Here is a 22,114-nt window from a genome sequence, read left to right as displayed (position 1 = left end):
AACCTCAACCAACAGATGTGTACAAACGTCGGTTATAACACTTGCAAACTACGCACATTGTATGCCTAGTCAACATAATGTTAAGGTTCCAACAAACTGGGATAAGTCCTGTCCAAGAACCAGAATTTTTATTATAATGTATTAAGATTAGCTTTGGTGCTGTTGAACCAGACGCGACGATCAAACGATCTTTACGACAAAGATCCATGAATAACTGTTTTTAGTGAAAAAGGGTCTGAAAAAGTATTTTATTTTCACTTAATTTTTAAATTGCATATACACCATTTCTTTAAAAATATTTTTCCGAAAATTTCAAGGACTCGCTTTTGTCGAATCGCTCCCTTTGGTTTGTGGGACAAGGGTACGGACTGGGACGCTATAATATCATATAAAATCTGTGACAATTAAATGTCGGGATCCATATCAACTAACTATTCCAAATATGCCACGTACTTAAACCACACATGTCAAAAGTAGGTGGCGCCCAACGCCATTAATTTTCTTTCCGTTAAATTTGTTTCCTTCAACACATCTAAGTCAAGTGATCAGCATTATTTGGTAAGATTAAAAATCTAGCCGGGTGCCAATTGACGACATTACCTAAAACATTGCAACGCAATCTTCTTTATACTTCTAACTTGACTCCTCCGCATTGACGATACTATGATTGAAGAAATTTGGCTGGCTTAGTACAGCCATTCAAATAAGGGATGGGAGGCAAATTCGTAAATACGCAAATTCTTTATGACCTTGTAGAACTCCTACGGACCATTGACCCCAGACCGACACATTAAAACCTTGGCAGACCTCAGAGTACATTCCCCTCCAGTTGTCATTAAATTTTTTTGGTAGATACACACAAGTTCTGAAAACTATTCTGGTAGTCACTTTGGTTTATGGGGTATTAGAATACCCACACTCGTTTTCTCCATCTTTCTCTTCCTCTGTAAAAATAAAATTTTGCACTTATGTATATTTTCATTCAAACATTTAGTCATGTGGTATACATGTATGTTATATAGTATGTGCATATGTATGTACGAGTATATGAATAAGTCATACTGGCATTTCACATTCATTGGTCGTAATACAGCGAGCATTAATTTGGCAGCATAATTAAAATCGGATATTCTCAGCCAAAATTATGGCAAAATATTCGCACAGCTAATTCATGCGCAAAATTCAGACATCCGAAAATATATTTGAGACTGCAATTGCGTGCACATCATCCCCCGAAAAACATTAATATATGTGGATGTGTGCACCGACCAACTTGCGTCTAAATGTGACCACAAATTGCTCTATAATTGGCCACAAAGTAGGAGGTTCTGTAGACTTTAGAACAAAAAACAATGAACATCAACAACAAGAAGATTCTAAAGTTACAGCTGAAACATCAAAAAAATTTACTTTTGCTCAGGTTCTAAAAGCAAGTAATAATGATAATATGTCCTATAACTGCATTTTATCATAGATCTCACAGAAACTCAATAAACAAGATGAATTCAACAGTTCCTTACAAAATCGCTTATGCCAGCCTGAAAAATATCTTTTTAATACAAAGATGTCTAAATCTATAAAAATTCTTCTATGGAACTCAATGAAACGGTACAGGACGGTAGGAGGTTTAGTTTGGATTCAAGTTCCACACTGACCTGGGGTTCAGGCTTTCGATGCTTCCTCCTCATAAAAAAAAAACCTATTTTAAAATTAAAAACTATGAAACTTATCATTCATCCCAGCAATTGCGCCCGTGGCGATTAAAAATACGATTAAACATTTTGAGGAAGAAAAACTTTCAACTGATAAGTTTCAAGCTACAACAGTGATTATTTACGGAGTTAAAAGTCCACTCTCACTTACCTCTGTGTACAGTCCTCCAAGGCATCAAATCCAATTTGAAGAGTACCAACACTTAGTAAACAGAAACAGGTATAGATTCATAATGGGTGGAGATTTCAACGCAAAGAACACGCACTGGGGCTGAAGGCTTACAACTACAAATGGGAGAGAACTCTATAAAGCACTGCAGTCAACCGGAAGTTACGCATTCTCGATGAACTTACCATCATATTGGACATCAGATAATCAAATGATTCCAGACCTGATAGATTTTTTCATTGTCGGCAAAATATCCCGGAACTATTTGTCCATCAATCAGGGTTATGACCTTCTTGCATCATTCCCCATTCTATTTAAGCTATATTTAAAGACAAAACAGTGACCTTGTAAAATAAATTAACAGATTGGGAATAATTTAGAACGAACATGGAATGTTACGAAAGTTAATATGACTCTATGTTAAATACAGGCCAGTTGGAGTCTGAAATTTTACACTTTACAACAAGTATTCAACACGCAGCTTAAAGAAAATTGCTGTAAACTCTCAATATCATAATGATATAAGAGAAATAATTAAATTAAAGAGAAAGGTACGACGTAAGTGTCATCAAACTCGTTGCCCAGCTGATAAATATTTTTTAAATAAAGTCTCTAAAGATCTTAATTGGATAATTAGAAGGTTTAAAAATGATAGTTTCGTAAAATATCTTCGGCCCTAAGCAATGGAAGAATATCTCTCTTTGGAAAATTAAAATAAAGTGCTAATCAAAAAAAGCAGAAGTATTTTCGGATTATTTAGCCAAAACATTCTCCCCATATAAAACAGACATAGATTATCCTACTGCTTCCAGTCAAGAAAACGAAGAAATCTCGGTTACGGCCTGTTACTGCCGAGGTCCTAAAACATCTTCCTCAAATAAGTATGGTAAAAATTACCAACACAATTAAGCGACTTAAATACGTGCCAACTTATTGGAAAATTGCTGAAATTATCATGATTCCATAGTTAGGAAAACCAGGATATGATGTATCTGTTTACAGGCCCATATCACTTCTACTGATAATATCGAAGCTTTTTGAGAAAATTCTCATAAAACGTATCAATAAAATCATTGAATGAAAAACCATAATTCCAGCGCATCAGTTTGGGTTTCGAGCCAACCATTTTACGATCGATTAAATCCACAGGATTACACACACAAGCCTTTGAGGAAGAAAATTCTGCCATGTTTTTGAATGTTGCAAAAGCATTCGATAAAGTTTGTCGCAAAAAAAATGAAACTGATTTTACCGAAACAGCATTATGACATCATAAAATCGTATTTATCAGATCGCTACTTTCGCGTTAAAGAAGGAGACAAATATTCTATTCTTAGGGAAATTAAAGCAGGAGTTCCACAAGGTAGTGTGTTGGGCCCTATTCTTTATATTGTATTCACGCACGACCTGCCAGGAGACTGTAATTATACAACAGCCACATTTGCAGATAACACCGCGTTGCTTAGTGTTGGTAGTAGTGAACACGAGTCTACTACTAATCCCCAAAAAGCTATAAATAAAGTCTCACAATGGGCAAAGAAATGGCAGATAAAATTGAATGAAGCTAAGCCTGTACTAATTGTTTTCACATACAACAAGATACAGAACTTACCAATATAATACTCATAGACGGTGCACGAATACCGTACTTTAATTCCGCTAAATACTTAGGAATGACCCTTGACACTAAGCTACGGTGGAAAGTTCACGTAAACAACAATCGTAAGAAGCTGGACATGCGACTAAAAATTATAATTGGTTAATCGGTAACAAATCAGTGTTATCCATCGAAAATACCCCGAATCCCATCGTTACTTATCTGTAATCAAATAATTCGACCGATATGGAGCTATGGTGCACAACTCTGGGCATGTACTACCTTGGTATTGTAGATGTGCTGATATAGAGCATTCAAGTTGCTAGTTAGTCCTTTCTTTTATTTGAACTAGTTGCAATGTATAAACAAAAAAAAAAATGCTCTATAGTGAATACTTATATGCAGCGAACATTAAGTTGCGGTGCATTTAAGTGGCGCATCGGCCCGTTCTGTAGACGTTTGTGTTTAGTTCGATTGCCGTTATTTTGTGACCTCGGTTGACTGGAGTTATGGAAGAATCTGCGATTGGCGTGATATCAGTTTAGCAAAGTTCTAAGAGATCCGAAAGTTTTGTACTCTTATTTTATTTTTACATAAAAAGAAAATATAAAAACTATTTCTTAGAAGGGGCGATTAGGAATGATGAACAATCACAACTGACAACTAACTATGCAAAGTAAAACCTAGTAAATTTTTAGTTTTTCAAATACAACTAGGGCTTCTAATCGAGTACTAAGCGGTAGGCAATATCAAACAGGTTGAACCGCGCTTACCCACGTATACAAACGATTTGACATAAAGAGTCTAGCGATATTATTAAATTAGAGGACTGTTGCGTCAAGCGACATATCTATGTCTAAAACAAAAATAATAAATGAATAATAAAATAAAAATTATGAAATTGAATTTATAAATATTGAATTGTACAAAATAGCATACTTGCCTTAATAATACATACATACATTTATATTACCTTCATTTATTACTTTCCTTAATTCTATTACAATATTTAAAGAAAGATAATTACATTACCACTACCTTAAGCCGTTAGTTTTAAGATTTAGGCTAAGCAATTCCAAGAACGGAATAATTGAAGCATTGTATTAAAACACTTAAAATCGAACGGACGTGTCTTTTTCATTATCGGAATATTTTGCTCTCGTGATAGGCAATTAGGCTTTAAATTATTCGCGCATTCCCAGTACATATTTTTTTCGCGTATCAAAAACGCTTGAGATTTTTCATGGCGCCCGGACTTAAAATAGTTAAGACTTCAAAGAACGGTTGCGAAAAGTAATATTTTGCGCATTAAAACGGGCCTTCTCGAAATGTCTTTAGATCCAATAGAATTGGAATGTCGCTTAGATATATTAAATTCACATGGTGAAAAATTAATGAAGTGCCAATCAAAGATTGAAGAAATTGATGAGGACGACAGGGACCGAGGGGAGTTAGAGGACATAATCGTTGAAACGAAGTCCATAATTAAGTCAATTTTAGCGAAAAATAAAACTTCACTTGCCGAAACATTTTCGGCAGCTTCTCACAGCTCAATGTTCCCTATAATGAATTTGTCGAAATTCAAGGGAGAATATTTAGAATTCAAAAATTTTATGAGTTTGTTCGAGAGCTTGGATAAAATACGATCCAAATATCCCAGATATAGAAAAATTTAACCATTTGGTAAATTGTCTATCAGTTAAAGCGTTTCGGATGTCGGATGAAAATTAACCGAAAGCGTTGGCAAGCCTGAAAAATGTTTATGATAATAAATGCTTGATATTTTTCAATACAATATCTAAACTTTTTGAGCTGCCAACAATCCCAAAGCCTTCTGCGCCTTCCCTGCGTTCAATGATTGACGAAGTGTCAGCGGTATATGATTCACTGCTATCGCTGGGCGATGAAAAACAAATAACAAACGCAATAATCATACACATTTTAATGACAAAGGTTGGCCCTGCCACCCTATCCAAATGGGAAGAAGCGCTGGACTATGACAAACTGCCACTGTGGAAGGACTGTGAAGCCACCCTAAATCGAAGATACCAGCAGCTGTCAGCGGAAGGAGCATCACACTCTAGGACGAGCAATGCGAATCATGGGAAACAACAACTTATGGACAAGACCAAATCGGCGCTAGTTGCAGCAAATACGAGGCAGCCTCTTTGCCAACAGTGCAAATCCAAGGACCACCATTTGACTGCCTGCCCTACTTTCAAGGCGCTTCCGGTGCAGCAGAGGTTCGAGTTCGTGAAATCGGTGCCCTTATGCATAAATTGTTTGCGTAAAGGTCACACGGTCTCTATGTGCAGAGCGGATCGATGTCGTGTGTGCAATCGATCGCATCACACACTGTTGCACCAGTATCCAGTCTCTTTCCCCGCTGCACCTCATCCGCAACCATCCACCACACATGCTATGCATACAGCAAGGATGCCGGATCGGGTAATGTTGGCAACAGCAGTGATTTTAGTGAGAACCAGCTGCGGAGATTATCTGCCTGAGAGAGCCTTGTTGGACTCAGGCTCCCAGGTCAACTTTATGACAGAGGACTTGGCACAAAAGTAGCGGATTCGACGTCAGCACAAAACATTAAACGTAATAGGATCTGGCAATTCCAATACAAAAGTGGGGTCAAAACTAAGCGCATTTGTCAAGTCGCGGTTAAATAATTATGAATTTTCGGCGGAATTCTGGGTAATGCGATGCATTTCGGCAAATCATTCAGACCATAACATCAATGTTAGTGGCTGGAAAATTCCGCACAATATTGAATTGGCGGACCCAGAATTCCACAAATCTAAAAAAGTGGATATCCTATTGGGTGCTGAAACATTTTTCGATCTTTTAGCTGTTGGCCTAATTAAAAATGGTCCTAACCAACCAACTCTTCAGAAAACCTTTTTAGGATGGATTGTGTCTGGCAAATACGCCAGTAATATAAGCTATCCTTCCAGATTACATAGCACATTATGCAAAGCTGAAGAAGACTTCACGTCAATAGATTCAGTAGTCCAAAAATTTGGGCTCTAGAAGAATTACCTTCAGAATCAAGTGACATCAAATTCACACCAGAGCAACAAGAGTGTGAAAAATTTTTCGGTCACTCCTATGAAACCTCAGTTCGGCGGTTTCAGGCCTGAAGAGAAGGACATTAAAAGATCCAGAACTTCGTAAAATGTATCTGGACTTTATGAATGAATATAGAGCACTGGGTCACATGAGCCCAACAAACAATAAGATCCTGAGTGAGCCACATTACTTCATTCCGCATCAATGCGTTTTAAGACCCGAGATTACAACAACCAAATTACATGTTGTCTTTGATGCTTCGAGTCGATCTTCAACTCAAATAGCGTTAAATTAACTTTTGATGGTAGGTACAACCATCCAAGAAGAATTGTACTCAACTCTTCTTCGTTTTCGCTTACATATGTATGGACTAACAGCGGACATTACTAAAATGTATCGTCAAATAATGATGCATGGAGAAGACAGAAATTGTCAACTTATTGTGTGGAGAGAGCATCCTTCTGAGCAAATTCAAATTTTTCGTCTTAACACCGTAACATACGGCACTGCGCCTGCTCCATTTCTCGCAACACGGTGTTTACAAATGCTCAGTGACGCCAATACAATGAAATATCTACTCGGTTTATTGGCCATCAAAAGAGACTTTTATGTTGATGACTTATTAACAGGATCCGAAAATTTTGAGTCTCTAGATCTTTTGAGAAGTGAGGTAATTCAAATATTAAACTCGGCAGGATGAACCTTAACGAAGTGGTTTTCGAACCACCCTAAATTTTTCGACAGTGATTGCACTGAAAAGTCATTAAGCTTTAATGACAAAAGTTCCACTAAAACGTTAGGAATCCATTGGTTGCCGAAAGAGGATTTGGTTCGATTTATTTTAGATGACAATTTTAATGATCTGCGAGCCACTAAAAGAAATATTTGGATCCAAAAACTAGATTGAGATGAGTCGATTACATTGCGCCTTGACACTAGCTGGCAGAACTTTAAAGCAGCTAATCGATCGAACTAATGCAGCTCTCATCGGTAAGCATTCCTCGTTACGTAAACGTTGAGTCGAGTGCCATCTGCCAAATACATGGCTTCTCCGACGCCTCAATAAGGGCGTACGGATGCTGCATATACATACGAAGGCAATCTGCTAGTGGTATTAAATGTATGCTGCTTACTGCAAAGTCTAGAGTGGTTCCGCTGAAGACCAAATCTCTTCCGTGTCTTGAGATCTCGGCAGCACATCTTCTTTCGACATTATGGTCAAGAGTAGCGCCTATGTTGAGTCGACATTTCGAAAATATTACATTTTGGACAGACTCTGAAATCGTTTTACATTGGATTAAAACACATCCATCTTCACTACAAACCTTCGTCGCAAACAGAGTGTCCGAAATCCAAGAGTTGACTGACAAAGTACATTGGCGGCATGAGCCAACAAAACAAAATCCTGCGGATCAAGTGTCTCGGGGTTGTAACGTGGACGAATTGAATAATTCGATATGGTTTGGAGGTCCACAGTTCCTCCTAGAAGACCCTGCATTATGGCCAATTAATAACCACTTCCAGCTCTTACCAGAAGACGTAGCATTAGTGAAGAAGAAAAATACATTTACATTCATTTCGACTGCTGAGAAAAATTCAATATTGGACCTTATTGAAAAATTCTCTTCTCATAAAAAATTGCTTCGTGTGGTCGCATAAATATTACGATGGATCAGACGACCACCAAAATCCTCCATGGGACAAGATCTGACTTCAGAAGAGCTAAACTTGAGTTTTCCAAAAGTTGCACAAGGGGTCCAACATTCAGAATTTTCGGATGTTATTCAAAAATTGCATAAAGGCACCACCCTACCCGCAAACTTGCAAAAACTCAACCCGTTTTTGCATGAGTACTCGGATAAGTCGCTGTCGTTCAAATTGATCCGAGTAGGAGGTCGCCTATTAAATGCACCTCTCCCATACGATGCCAAATTTCCGCTTTTATTAAACAAAAGTTCGCACTTCGTTATAACGTATTTACGGTTCCTGCATATTCGAAATCACCACGCTGGGGCTACAGCGTTGGTTGCGCTTCTTCGAGAATGCATATGGCTAATTAAGGCCCGAGGAACTTGAAGTAGAAACGTAAGAAAATGTATACATTGTTTTCATTACAATCCGAAGTTGCAAAACCAAGTAATGGGAAATTCGCCAGTCGAAAGACTTCGAGCACTACGGCCCTTTCTTATATGTGGCGAAGATTTTTGTGGTCCGATATACAGAACTCTAAAATTACATGGTCGACCACCCGTAAAAACATATATTGCAGTTTTCGTTTGCTTTACGTCCAAAGCAGTACATTTAGAATTAGTTTCAGACCTGTCAACTAATTCATTTATTTTCGCCCTAAAAGGGTGCATTGGACGCCGAGGGATGCCGACGAAGATATTCAGCAACAACGCCACCAACTTCGTCGACGCCGACCGCAAGCTGCGTGAGCTGAAAGAGGCGTTTCTTGCCCAGGAAGCAGAAGTGAAGAGATTCGCCCCAGAAGAAGGATTCAGCTTCACCTTTATACCACCGAGGGCGCCGCACTTCGGCGGGTTATGGGAAGTCGCGGTGAAGTCTGCCAAGCATCACGTCGTTCGCGTAATCGGCAACGCGCTACTGACCGAAGAGGAACTGTCAACACTACTGGCAGAAGTGGAGGCCATCCTCAATTCTCGGCCCCTAACACCGCTGAGCCAGGACCCCAACGACGGCATTAACCCCAGCGCATCTACTAATAGGATGCTCCCTGCGGGCTTTACCCCCAGAGAAGGCGCCAAAGGATCCAGTTCATTGTTGCGAGAGATGGCAACTTGTTTGCTCTCTCAAGCAGCAGTTTTGGCGACAATGGTCTAAATCATATCTGACGGGCCTTCAGAAATGCAAAAAATGGCTGCACCGCACTCGCAATCTGCAGCTAAACGATCTCGTCCTCCACGTCCACGAGGACAACGTGTCGCTACAACAGTTGGTACTCGGACGCGTCGTCGCAACCGTCGAAGGGCAAGACGGCAAGGTGCGAGTCGCAGAAGTGGCGACTAAGGCGGGCACAATCAAGCGTCCCATCCACAAGCTGGCCTTGCTTCCAATGGAGGTTGAAGGAAATTCATCCTGTTAATCTATGTCTAAATCAAAAATAATAAATGAATAATAAAATAAAAATTATGAAATTGAATTTATAAATATTGAATTGCAAAATAGCATACTTACCTTAATAATACAGTTATATTACCTTCATTTATTACTTACCTTAATTCTATTACAATATTTAACGAAAGATAATTATTTACCCCTTATATTTACATTACCACTAGCTTAAGCCGTTAGTTTTAAGATTTAGGCTAAGCAATTCCAAGAACGGAATAATTGAAGCATTGTGTTAAAGAACTTAAAATCGAACGGACGTGTCTTTTTCATTATCGGAATATTTTGCTCTCGTGAGAGGCAATTAGGCTTTAAATTATTCGCGCATTCCCAGTACATATTTTTTCGCATATCAAAAACGCTTGAGATTTTTCAAGGACCTAGGAAGTTACGATACAAACTCACGACCCTAGATATTCATTCGCCCAAAGAGTCCTTAAATAAATTGATTATTTTTTTTGGCTGCTTCAAAGCAGCAATACGAGTAAAATATTCGTCTCTGAGAATAAACGTGGTGCGAAACCAAGTCATGATTAACCATTATTTTGGTAATAAGGTTGCACGATTTGCAAATATTCTTCTGGAGTAGGTCTGTTTATTATAAAATAGCAATCCAAACGCAGTATAAATCAAGTAACTGCTGTCAAAAAGACTAACTTAGAAAAAATTTTGTTTCCGTGAAAACCGCATTTAAAAACACCTGCTAAATTAAAGTAAAAACTAAGGAAGTAAGGAAGGGCTAAGCTCGAGTGCAGCCGAACATTTCGTACTGTTGAAATTTACAAAAATCAAAGTCAGAGAGATATGAGTTACATATATGTGGATCTCAATCTCTTTACATTGCTACTATTATGTTAAATTTATTTATCTATATATAGAGATCCACAATGTTAATGTACTTAACATATAATACCCACTCTACTAAGAATCTTATTAATATCGTATGTTAAGCTAGGGTATAAATAATGATGTTACGTTAAACTAAGAATTAATTAAGAAAGGAAATAAACAAAAAATTTACTGTGCTATACGAACTCATAAACTTTTAATTCCTACATTAAAAGTTATCATGCCTTAAAACTTCGATGAAACAAATTTTTGGTAAAACGAACCGATACCAATTTCATTAAAAAATTGATTAGGAAATGTGAAAATAAGCATACGGCTAAATCAAACAAATAGAATAAAAACTATACTAGGAGTGCTAAACTAATTTTGTGTAAAACGAACATTCATACTTATATTAACTTCATTACAACAAATTGTGAAACGTTAAAATAAAACTGCTGTAAAATCAAAAAAAAGGACTTTATTGTGCAAAGTGATCATATATTACATAAAACAGAACATTAGCACCGCTGTTAATGATTAAAATTACAAAAATAACCAAAAACCAAAATTACATACAAAATAAAATCCCCAAATTCGCTAATGAACACTAAGTGGACGAATAAAAAAAATATTTTCTACAGCTCCGAAAAAAAAAAAAACAAAATACACATATTAACTTTTAATGGCAAAATTCAACAACGAAAATGTAAAGAAAAGTAAAATAAAAATTTAACATCTGAGGTTACGGTTAAATCACGCCACCATCATCATCCAAATTCAACAAAGTTCCCGAAAATTAAAAGGAAAGTAAAAACAAGTAAGGAAGGGCTAAGTTCGGGTGTCACCGAACATTTTATACTCTCGCATGATAAAGTGATAATCGAGTTTTCATTATCCGTCATTTACATATTGTTTTAAACGTGATTTGTGTAAAGTTCCATTCCGCTATCATCATTGGTTCCTAGTGTATATATTATACAGAGAAGACATCAGATGGAATTCAAAATAGCGTTATATTGGAAGAAGGCGTGGTTGTGAACCGATTTCACTCATACTTCGTACATGTCATCAGAGTGTTAAGAAAATATTATATACCGAATTTTATTGAATTCGGTAGAGTAGTTCCTGTGATATGGTTTTTGGTCCATAAGTGGACGACGCCACGCCCATTTTCAATTTTTACAAAAAGCCTGGGTGCAGCTTCCTTCTGCCATTTCTTCCGTAAAATTTTGTGTTTCTGACGTTTTTTGTTAGTCGGTTAACGCACTTTTAGTGATTTTCAACATAACCTTTGTATGGGAGGTGGGCGTGGTTATTATCCGATTTCTTCCATTTTTGAACTGTATATGGAGATACCTGAAGGAAACGATTCTGTAGAGTTTCGTTGACATAGCTATAGTAGTTTCCGAGATATATGCAAAAACCTTTTTAGGGGGCGGGCCACGCCCACTTTTCCAAAAAAATTACGTCCAAATATGCCCCTCCCTAATGTGATCGTTTGTGCCAAATTTCATTTTAATATCTTTATTTAAGGCTTAGTTATGACACTTTATACATGTAGTACATATGCACTAAGTAACCGATACCAAGTTGCGTAAAAATATGAACTTTACATATTTATGCTAATTAGCTGTTTTGAGGTTATTAGAGTTGTCATATAGCCATAACGACAGTGTATTTGGAAAAATTTCACAATCTATAAATAATAAAATTATAACAAAATCTGATAGACCGATTTATTGCAAAAATTATCGACACCCTCAAATCTTAGAAGATGAATTAGAAACACAAATAAACGACATGCTTAAGCAAAATATAATTAGGCATAGCAAATCTCCATATAATTCTCCATTATGGATTGTAAAAAAGAAATCAGATAACTCAAATACTCAAAAATGGCGTCTAGTAATTGATTTTAGAAAACTGAATGAAATTACAATAGACAACAAATTTCCACTGCCGAATATTGAGGCACTTTTTGATAAATTGGGTAAAGCTCAATATTTTTCTTCATTAGACCTTGCAAAAGGTTTTCATCAGATACTAATGGATGAAAACGATATTGAAAAAACAGCATTCTCTACATCCAGAGGTCATTTTGAGTTCGTAAGAATGCCTTTCGGCCTGAAAAACGCACCATCAACATTTCAGCGAATGATGAATCATGTGTTGGCAGATTTTATAAACAATATTTGCATTTTATATATGGATGACATTTTAGTTCTCTCAATTTGATAAGTGTAAATTCTTATCAAAGGAAACAAACTTTTTAGGTCATATTATAACCAATAAAGGCATAAAGCCTAACCCAAACAAAATAGCCACAATACAGAATATTAACCTTCCCAAAACTGTAAAAGCTATAAAATCTTTTCTTGGATTAACCGGGTATTACCGTAAGTTCATAAAAAATTATTCCTTGGTGGCAAGTCCAATGACCTGAAAAAATACACAAAAATAAATCTCGATGATCAATCTTATGTTGATTCTTTTCAAAAATTAAAAAGCATTTTGATAAATCCGCCTTTATTATGTTATCCGGATTTCAATAAAAAATGTATCCTGACTACAGATGCTAGCAACATAGCCATTGGAGCCGTTCTGAGCCAAGAAGGAAAACCAGTTTGTTTCGCTAGCAGAACACTCAATGGTCACGAGAAAAATTATTCAACAATAGAGAAGGAATTGCTAGCTATTGTTTGGGCAGTAAAATATTTTCGTCCATATCTTTAAATTTACGGTACAAACTGATCATCGTCCGTTAAAATGGTTATATTCATTAAAAGACCCAAATTCGAAAATAATTAGGTGGAAAATAATGCTAGACCATATCTTTAAATTTACGGTACAAACTGATCATCGTCCGTTAAAATGGTTATATTCATTAAAAGACCCAAATTCGAAAATAATTAGGTGGAAAATAATGCTAGACAAGTTTCAATTCGATATAGAATACCTTAAAGGGAAAGAGAATAAAGTGGCTGACTATTTAAGTCGAATTCAACTATATCAAAATTCATTAAATATTATCCACAGCTCTTCAGAAGATGCAAACAATCATTTCTATACAACCGATAAAATTGTCAACAAGTATAAAACTCAAATACGTATACTAAAACATAAAGAAAAAGCAACTGACAAACTTTTTAGAAAATACAAAATAATTTACATTTGCGAAAATGATATTGGTAACACTCATTACCTAAATGATATATTCAGAAGAGAATTAACAAAAGCCACAGTAGGAATATACTCCGAACTCCCGGACAATAAATATAACCAAATTCAAACAAAGCTAATACAACTTTTCTCTAATAATATTCATTTGAAATCTATAAAATGCACAAAATTAGCAACCGATGTAGAATCTGAAGAATCGCTACTGAACCTTATTAACGAAACTCATATAAATGGCAATCATAGAGGCATTCAGGAAAATTTCGAAGAGTTGAAAGATTTATATTTCAACCCAAAATTATTAAAATATATAAATAGATACTGCAACAGTTGCAGAGTTTGTATCGAAAATAAATATGATAGAAAGCCAATTAGAAAACGGTTCCTGTTCACGTATACGCCAGAAAAGCCAAACGAAATTGTGCATGTCGATATTTTTCAAATTCAAAAAACATATTTTCTAACTACATTAGACAAATTTACAAAATTGGGAACCGCCCATAAATTGAATGATAAAAATATGATAACAGTTAAGGTTAAACTAGAAGAAAGATTTGCATTTTTAGGTAAACCTAATAAACTAGTAATGGACAATGAATTTAACAACACATTAATAAAATTATATTGCCAAGAGAATAGTATTGAGGTGCATTTTACTACCCCCAATTCTCACACTGGTAATTCAGACATAGAGCGTCTGAATTCCACGCTTCTTGAACATATACGAATTCTCAAAAATTCTGGCAATCTTAACGATGCAGAAGAGCTCGTTCTAAAAGCTATCCACTTTTATAACAACTCAGTACATAGCACAACTAAAGTAAAACCCGTAGACTTTTTAAATAACCTAAATATCGATTTTAATCATATTAGAAAAAAAACTGAAACAAAGAAAAGAAAGACTATTACCAGGGAAAATCTTAAAAGAGAGAATATATCTTTAGAATTAACTAATCCCAACTTATATACAAAAAACCCAGCTGCTATTAGACATAAAACAGCTAAAAGATTCAACAAATACCATTATAGTAACCCCAATTAAATGGACGTTCCCAATTTCGAAGACCTCTGAATTCAATACATTAAACATTGAATTAAACACATTAAACAATTCATAAAATAGCATCAATATGCAAAAAATGTGGAAAACTATACGCAAACAAAAACAAAATTAATATTAACTAATTATAATTGTTTAGTAAGAATTAAGTACAACTGTTGAAAATATAAATTTATAAAACTATCTTATATATTAATATATGATTTAAAAGATTCGAAGGGACTCGAATCTTATAAGGGTAAGCGAGTTACATATATGTGGATCTCAATCTCTTTACATTGCTACTATTATGTTAAATTTATTTATCTATATATAGAGATCCACAATGTTAATGTACTTAACATATAATACCCACTCTACTAAGAATCTTATTAATATCGTATGTTAAGCTAGGGTATAAATAATGATGTTACGTTAAACTAAGAATTAATTAAGAAAGGAATTACTTTAGCGGTTTGACGCTTCGTCTTTCCGTCTTGAACTTAAATAAATATTGATTTAAATAAAATTAAATAAAAAGGTTGTTTTGATACATAACTGGATTTCAACCGGGTTAGACAAAAAACATAACTTATGTACTTTAATGTGTAAAAGATAAACCAGAGGATCAGAGTCTAAGCAATTTTATAAATACGTATACAAAGTGTGTTCTAAAGTAAACAGGACTTTTTGCCATTTTTGATGCCACCTATATGTCGACTAGTGCGTTAGAATTTGCTATCTTTATCGATTGTCCAGTGAGAATTTCATGACATTTCATTGATTGGAAGTGAAGTAATTGCGATTTAAATGTCAATATGTTTGTGTTATCGATGCGAAAATGGGCTTCGAACAAAGAGCCAACATTAAATTTTGTTTTAAAATTGGTAAAAATTTTACCGAAACGTTTCAATTGATGAAACAAGTTTATGGCGATAATTGCCCATCACGTAGCAGAGTGCACGAGTGACACGATAAACATGTGTGATTTACGGATAAAGATTATGTTTCTGGGAGGGCATATGTAAAATTTAAAATATTTATCTCTGTTTCTAATTTACTTTTTACCTTTTTGTTATGGAAAAAGAAATGGGGAGGGAATGGTTTTTTGCGCATTCGCAACGCCGAGTATCGCAGTCGGTGGAACGATGAGCTGTAGTAGATATACGACGACATTGCTATAATTCAGCGAATCACGAGACGGCAGCTGCGCTGGCTAGATCATGTCGTCCGTACGGATGAAAACTATCCAGATCTCAAAGTATTCAACGCAGTGCCGCTCAGGGAAAAAGGAAGACTTCCGCTCCGTTGGATAGGTCAGGTGGAGAAGGACCTGGCTCAGTGGCGTAGCTAGGGGGCGAAAGGAGCCGTCGCACCGGGCGCAACGTCTTGGGGGTGGCAAAACGATCTTCGCTGTTTTTTTAATATTCAGAGAAAAGCTTCAACAAATTTGTTTTACAAAATTTATTATAAAAGATAAGATCTGTACACTCACAATGTAATAATCTGAATAACAATGAAAAATATTATTTTTTACTCAAATACTCTTCAGTCTTTGAATTTTTCTTATATCTTTCTTAAAAATAGTGATAAAACTTAAAGATGCTTTGATCGCAATAGTATCTTTATTTTTACTTTGTCGTCGCGACGTGTCACTCTCACAGTTACCCTGTGCTTTGAATGTAACAAATTTTTTTATTTCTCCAAATTTTTAAAAATGATATTTAAAAACTCAAATTCGGGCAAAAATTCGTGCAAATTGTGTCAAAAGTGTACAAGATATAGGGCGAAAATAGCTTTTTTATATGGCTTTTAATAAGAGGTCTTGTAAACTTACTATCAATTTCCCCAAAAACCGTATTGTGAGAATCTTGGAACTTCAGAATTTCCGTGGCTTCTAGTTCCTAAATTTTATATACTTAATATCGAAGATATTTTGTAAAAGTTCACTTTTGTTCGAACCAACCCTTGAAACTTGGTAGGTAGATAAAGGGGGCGGCAGAACATCCTTGGCCCCGGGCGCCCGAAGTAGTATTTCGAATTGGCGCCAAATAGCGAAAAAGGAGAACTTGGCTATAACCGCGTAAGCGGTGCCTGCGGCAGTAAATAAAAATAAAATGCTTATAACTGTAAACATAGTTAAAGTGTAAAACCGAACCCTGAGAAAGGGCTTCTAACAATACCTTCGTAATATTATGCTTAAATCTTACAAACTCGTCAAGGACATTGTGAATCTATTTCCCCACACATGCATTACTTATTGTTTACGTAGAAGCTAAACAGTCGCCATCCGTATAACAACCATATCGTGCAACATATGGCACAAACATATTTACATGCCTCCATCATCAATCAATGATCAATAAATTCAGCCTTTTCGCTTCCGCTTTTGCTCGACAACAACGCCGCTTCACGGGTCCAGATGATGCCGCTCAACAACGCGCCGGCCACAAGCTTACCAAATTAAAACAGTTTGCAAAACTTTTTGACTCGCACATTCATTCATGCGATTCATGCACTCACATATGTATACACAAACACGCTCATTCAGTTAAATTGTTTGCGAAACTTTTAATTATCGCTTGGCCAAGTTGCTCGATCTGGGTAAACAATACGAGTAAAAGCTCATGCATAAATGCAGCTAGGAAGACAGATCTGCTCGTGTACACATTAACACATGCATACATACGTGCATAGTTGTTTGTTGGTATGAAAAAGTTATGGCCAAGTGATAAAGAGCCGTATAAAAGCGTAATGATTGATGATTTTCCGCTTAAAGTGCATGAACCACAAAACAGACGGTGATAGTGGACGATTAGTGAGTAAGTGATGAAATGGTGCTATGTGGATCATGGGCAAGAGGCAAAAATTGGTAAAACGGATTTAGAAACAGATAAACTAGAACTCTGAAATATGATTTCGTGCAGAGTTATGAAGTGAAAAGAAATAAACTGTGACTAATCTAATTCAGCTTTATAACGAACTGTTCTAACCCGAGAGGAGTCGTAAAGCATTCCTGTTTTATGAATTTTTTTGTTAAAAACCGTCCCTATATTTATCTTGGCAGAGTAAAAATATATTTATATTGATTTCGATCAGGTTTGTATGGAAACTATCTCGACAAACAAAAAACTTTACCATAAAAGACTATGAATTCAATCCTTAAATTTGTATGGCAGCTATTAGTTGATTTCGACAAATTATCAGCTTTTTGTGAAGAAAAGTGTTACAAACTTCGTGTCTCCAGAAAACGTTGAATTGCGGTGCTCTTTATAACTTCCTACAGAAATAGTGTAACAATTTTCAATTTTTTTTGGTTTCAAAATTATGAAGGGCAGTAGCTTTGAAAATGCTCTAAGTTGCAAGTCACATCTAAAACGTCCATAAGACAAGTTGAAAAACACTCGTAACGTTTCCAACTTTTTTCCAACGGTCTTGAAAATTTTAAATAATATTTTTACGTTCATGAAAAAATGTCAATAAGAAAGAAGGGGCTGAGTTCGTGTATAACCTCACATTTTATACTCTCACAATTCTCTCTCAAAATGACTTAAACTTTAACTAGAGGATCTTTCACCTTTATATTGGGGATATGAGGTTCAAACCAAGGCCTACACCAATTTCATACAGATTCCAATTAAATTATTTTAAACATCGCACATATTGAACAACATATCGCATATATGTACATAAGTCAGATGGAAAGTGGAATAAATAGAACTCACTATATCATTAAGATTTGGCATTGCTCAAATATGTATGTGGGATGTAACGAATTTTATTTAAATATAACTTTTAAATATTACAAATTATTTCACTTTTCTGACAGATATACTTTTATGATTTTAAACAGATGGTTTATATTTTGTCTTCGTCGTGTTCAGTAACATAGTCGTGTTCAGTAACCTACACTCAACACCACATGTATGTACATACATATACTCGGTAACAAGCTTTCACGCAATTTTGTGTTGATCAATCTGACACTAACCGACATATTGGGCATTATAGTCGAGTTGACTGTAATAGCTGTGGTAATTCGTGGATCGATTTCACACATTTTCGATATGAAACTGTTATATCCAGTGTTATTGAACGATATTTTAGAATTCTTATATTGGGAAAGTAGAAAGCTGTTAAATTGGTTCTAGTGTAAAGGAACATGCCAACCAAATGTTTCATGCGAAAAAGGTAATAGAGTAAAACTATTAAGGGGGTATTCTAGTCTAGAAATTTGAAAAAATCGATTTTTTTTTCATATTTCGATAGTTTTGATATTCAAAAATATCTCTCTAAAAGGATTTTTCAAAACTCAAATTATTTTCAAAGTTATAGCCATTTTAGTGAGCGAATATCGTATAACGGTTGAGCGAATATCGTATAACGTAAAACTTTAATCGCGTTTTACTCGAAACTACTATTTTCAACACTTCTGACATGATTTCTCAAGTTCTAATGAACCGATTAACTTGAAATTTGATGTGGACTTTCTTTATATATCTTTCTATGGTTGGAACTAGGATTATTAAAAATTTTTGATTTTTACTATTTTTAAAAAATTTTGATCTTTGCCAAAAAACGGGCAAAAAATTCAAACTGTCGCCATTTACTTACGCCACCACGCCGCAATTAATCAAATTATCACAAAATTTTTTTTTTTTTGTATTCCTAAAATATCAATGAATATCTGATAAAAAAATGGATACTAAAAATGTTCTTAGTTTATTTTTTATTGGACTTTAAAAAATGTCGTTAAAAAGCATTTCTAGACTAGAATACCCCCTTAAGAAGGGGCTAAGTTCCAGTGCAACCGAAAATTTTATACTCTTATTTTTTTTTTTTTTTTTTTTTCAAAATTAATTTATTTATTGTATCTGCTTTTTCTTAAAGCCTAACAATAAGTAATGAAATCTTAAATCTATTTAAAAACTATACAGACTCAAGCAAGTGATTGAGCTGTTTTGGTGTTACGTCGCTCTTTAATACGCAGGCATATCTCTTCTTTTAAGTCGTGTTTGATCGCTGGAATGTACCAAAGCATTAGCCAAAGGGTTTGGGTGATCTCGGAGTTTAGATATATATTTAATTCTGCTGTCTTCTACTTCTTTTTTTACCATAGGAATACCAAGGTCTTTATGGATATTTTCGTTACGCATGTACCATGGTGAACACGTGATTGTTCTAAGCATTTTTGATTAAACCCTTACTCTTATAAGCATCAAAGCCTGGAAAATACTTTAAGATGTAAAACCGGAGGATCAAAATCCAAGCATTTTTATATATACTTAGACTATATATATATGTTCGTTAGAAAAACGAAAATTATTTATGATATGAAATTAAAATTGTAAAACTCTGGATGTCAGTTTTCATAGTTGTCAATTCTGAGAGTTTGTCTAACGGACATGTTTTATATTATTACGGACAACAATTTATGTAGTATATGGGAGTTAGAGTATTATCGACCCGAGTAAAGTCACCCGGAAGTTCGAAAATTTGTATATTAGATGTATGGGGAATCAGGAAAGTATTGGCTCGATTCAACCCATTTTTGACAGGCAGACATACCATGTTAAAGCAGGATTATTCCTGAATTTCAATTATAAATCTCGAACATTGATCTACATTTTCGATCGAAAGTCAACTATAGGTACTGAGGTAAAAATATTCGGAACCTGAAGGCTTGAACAGTTTTTGTTGTATTTAAACAATTTTAGTTCATACAGTGGTATTAACTTAAGGGGCAACCTGCTTTAGAGGCTCCAAAAAATTGATTTTTTTGAGGACTTTTTTGGAAGGGAAAGAAATAATTGATTAAAGCGAAATTTCTAGGGTTTATAGTTATATATTCAAACATCATTCACAAATTTTTTGGATACGAAATCTTTGATATTCCGCCTTTGGGAAGCAATTGCCCGATGCATATCGCATGTGCATATGTCCTTCTAGTGGCACCTATGCTAAATTCTACAAAATATTCATTAGTATTTGAGATACGCGTCGTTTTTTGGGGCTCTAAAAGTGGATTCTTCAATTTTTACTATATCTGAATTTATTGAACAAAGAAGTGCGATAAAGCACCATCGCATACTGCATTGGTTATTCGTGATGGCCTCACCACATTTTCAATTAATATCATGCCGCAACCACCGCATTCGCCTGATTCACCTTCGTGTAACTTTTGGTTATACAGCAAATTCACATGACCACTCCGAGGACACCGTTTTGACTCAATTGAGGATATAAAAGCTGAATCGAAGAAGCCTCTGATGGCCATCACGACGGAGGATTTTTCCAAGTGCCTAGATGACTCGAAAATTCGTTGGCATAAGTGTAATGCAGCGGGAGGGGAATACTTTGAAGGAAATGAAATGGACAAAATTCTCCTTTCAATTTGATCACTGTAGTATATTAATTAATTTTTGGAGATAGGATTATTAAACACCGCTAAATTATCTGTAAATTAGTAAATAAATTTTTGTAGATCGATTAACTATCATTAATAAGTAATTCAATAACTTGAGAAGCAATAGCTTGATAACCAAAATTGGTTACATATCGTGGAGCCTTAGTACCTCTTATCATCGAAATATTTATATCATACATTCTGATTTGATACACAGCTAATTTGATAACATAACTATGTGATAATACTTACATGTACATATATTATTTAAACATTTTTGAACAATCGAGCACTAGTAATTTAAAAGCTATAATAGTATAATTTCACTGTATTATCTTCACTATAAAAAAATTTAATTCATACTTCAGTCTAAATAACACATGGCCGGTTATGCTAACATCAAAAATTGAAAAGGTAAGAATAATTGAATATTTTATTCCAAATTATTTTTCTATTGATAGGATAGCTTACATTTCAATTTAAAATCGCAATATTATTTTATTTCAAATTCTTTTTTATACCTGATTTTGGATGTATTTTGTGAGTTGATACGAGAAAACAAGTCACATTTTTCATATCAGCTCTTGTTCATAAGAAAGAAGAAAAAACATCTAGTAGCGGGAATGTGGTTCATCCTACCTACTAAACCGACAACTGATGCGCATAGAGCTGCACCAAACCAAAATTTTTTTTTTAGTCCATTGTACGAGTAATGTACAAATAATTTGCAATAATATAATATTGCGATTATAAATTGAGATGTAAGCTATCCTGTCTCTCAAGTTGGATCAAATTGCGCACGGTGTGCAATCAAATTTAAATTCGGTTCAGTAGTTCAGTCAAACAACGTGGCACATGATGTATTATTATATAAAAAAAATGAAAAAAAATTGATTTTTTGACACCTAAGCCCCCTTTCCGTAGACCAGGTCACATATTGTTTTCTGATAATTTCGTTCATGTTTAATTTGTATAT

The sequence above is a fragment of the Bactrocera dorsalis genome, chromosome 3 (assembly GCF_023373825.1).
Source record: "Bactrocera dorsalis isolate Fly_Bdor chromosome 3, ASM2337382v1, whole genome shotgun sequence".
NCBI classification, from domain to species: Eukaryota; Metazoa; Arthropoda; class Insecta; order Diptera; family Tephritidae; genus Bactrocera; species Bactrocera dorsalis.
This window is presented reverse-complemented; position numbering follows the sequence as displayed.